This window comes from Rhea americana, unplaced genomic scaffold (genome assembly GCF_003343005.1).
Source record: "Rhea americana isolate MKP2758 unplaced genomic scaffold, rheAme1 scaffold_889, whole genome shotgun sequence".
Taxonomy (NCBI): Eukaryota; Metazoa; Chordata; class Aves; order Rheiformes; family Rheidae; genus Rhea; species Rhea americana.
In genome coordinates, this window is record NW_028187076.1 from 2567 (window position 1) to 4957 (window position 2391).

At 59.0% G+C, this 2391-nt stretch overlaps 1 pseudogene; it reads left to right on the forward strand.

Annotated features, from left to right (window-relative positions):
* The first annotated feature begins 1235 nt into the window (after positions 1-1235).
* On the forward strand, positions 1236-1384 carry LOC146584913 (5.8S ribosomal RNA; annotated as a pseudogene).
* Positions 1385-2391: the final 1007 nt, after the last annotated feature.

Below are 2391 nucleotides of genomic sequence, written 5' to 3' on the forward strand. Positions count from 1 at the left end.
GCCTTGGAGTCTGTGCTATGGGTTGGCAGGAGAGGAGAGAAGGTCCTCTGGCAACCGCAGTTGCTGGTAGCCACCCCTTGTAGAGATGGCCATGGGCCGCAGGCACTGGGCCCAGTGGTTCTTTGTCAAAGAGCTGAGAAAGAGTTTAAAGACTTGGGTGGCACGATGCACCCCGAGGGGCATTGGGTGTGCTGCCGTAGGGCTGAGGGGTCAGCATGTGCAGCGTCGCACCGCCCCTCCTCCATGCCAGCCAGCATGCGCCATGCTCACGCCCTGGGCAGCTGGGTCGGAGAGGGGTACCCTGCTCCCTTTCTCCACAGTCTGATCTCGGCAGAGGGAGGCCGCGTGGTCAGCCTGTGCCAACCTGCCTCGAACGTGCAACCTCGGCGTGAGCACATGCTTGCCGCTGGGATGGTGAGCCCTCACCACAGGTGGTGCGGACACCAGGCCTCTGCGTATCTACTCTCCTGCTTTGGCCGTTGCACTCAGTCCCACGCTGCGGCCGTTGGTGGCACCCTGCAGCCAGACCCGTCACTGTGCCATCCATCACGCCTGCCTCACTCTGCCTGACCCAGCTTCACTGGGCTGCAGGTGCGGGCAGGACCCCCAACCCCAGTCTCCACGTGGAGGCAGGGAGAACAGGCACCGTTCCCTGTCTGTCTCATCTCACTCACCCACCTGCTGCTGGGTGTCTGTCTGCAGAAGGGACAGGAGAGTGCGTGGTGTCATCCGGGAGGCTGCGTATGCGTGCACCGGCATGGGCTCCATCTCTGGCAATGCGGAGCTGGAGACCGAGGTGAGTGCAGATCTTGGAATTGCAGGGCTGGTGGGCCACGGGTGTGCAGGCAGGAGGCGGGGACGTGCCTGATGGCGGGCAGCCTGTGACGCTGGGAGTCTGCAGGGACCCTCCAGACACCTGTCCCTGAAGCAGGCAGCAGGGCCGGCGTGTCATGAGTTGGGCAGAGCTGTGCACCTGGGCTGGACTTGAGGCAAGGAAAGGGCTGTCCCAGGTCAGGAGCAAGAGCTCCCCGGCCTTCTCGTTCGGGTCTGCCCTCCCTTTTCCCCCTCCTCCACCTCTGTGCTTGTATGGTCGGTGAGGCGAACCCGCTCTCTCCAATGTCCCTTGCTCAGCAGTCAGCATCGGCGCGAGGAGGGAGGAGGAGTGGAGGGGGCTCTTAAGGGTTGCGAATGCTGCCTGTTCACCCGGCACATGTGGCATGGACTGCAATGGAGACAACTCTTAGCAGTGGATCACTCAGCTCGTGCGTCAATGAAGAACGCAGCTGTGAGAATTAACGTGAATTGCAGGACACATTGATCATTGCCACTTTGAACGCACTTTCGGCCCCAGGTTCCTGCCAGGGCTACGCCTGTCTGAGCGTCACTTGATGGTCAGTCATCATCCCTCGTTGGTGCAGCGTTGCCATCCCTCCTGGGGGGCGAAGGAGGAAGTGTGCGGCAGAGGCAGTGCATGGTGGCAGTGGCAATTTGGCGGCAGCAGCAGAGCCAGACCCTGGTGTGTGCACTGGCGGCCCTAGTCTCCTAGCTGGCCCACCCGGGTCTGTCGACCGTCCATTGCAGCCGGCATGCCCTGCTGCACCTGTCCTCCCCTCCCTGCCGTCTGGGCTCAGTGGCTGCCGCTGTGTGGCTGATGCGGTGTGGCACGGCTGAGACGCCTGGCAAGCCTGCGCCCCATGCGGCTGGGCCTTCGTCCCCCTAAGTGCAGACTCGGGAAACCCCCGCTCCCAGAGCGCTCTGTTGCAGTTAGATTACTGGGGGCCAACATCCATTTTGGTAAGCCAGCACAAACACACACACACGCACAAATGCTCTTCAGTAGCAAGCAGTTTATTAGTAAATACTTACAAACAGACCAACCCGATGGTAATCTCGAGAAGGACCACTCCAATGCTTGTCCCGATCGGCTGCATGATGACACAGAGAGAGTCGGCAGGCACAATCTTTTCGGGCGTCCCCGAGGAGGCAACGTGGTCCTCTGTTGTGCAGCAACCTCACTCTCCTTCGGAAAAATTCCGGTATTTATGATTATTTGTCGTAGGCTGGAGTCCCGGCACATGGGGCCAACAAGTGCAGGGAGTCTAGCCTGACTCTGCCCTGGCTGCATAACCGGGCTGTGATACTGTGCACACGTGCAGACTTATTTTGGGGGCCACACTGACTTTGGGGGTCGCTATTTCATTATTCTTCAGCTTCTGACCTTCATGTTGACAGCTTCTCATGGTTATTTTGTGGCTGGAAGCCACAGAATCTACATGTAAGCAACCGCTGCTCTTTCTCACAGATTTCCAAGACCTTGTTAGTTACTTATTTGTATTCTGCTTAACACAGCGGTATTGTTCTAGACACCAAAAAGTTACAACACAGACCATT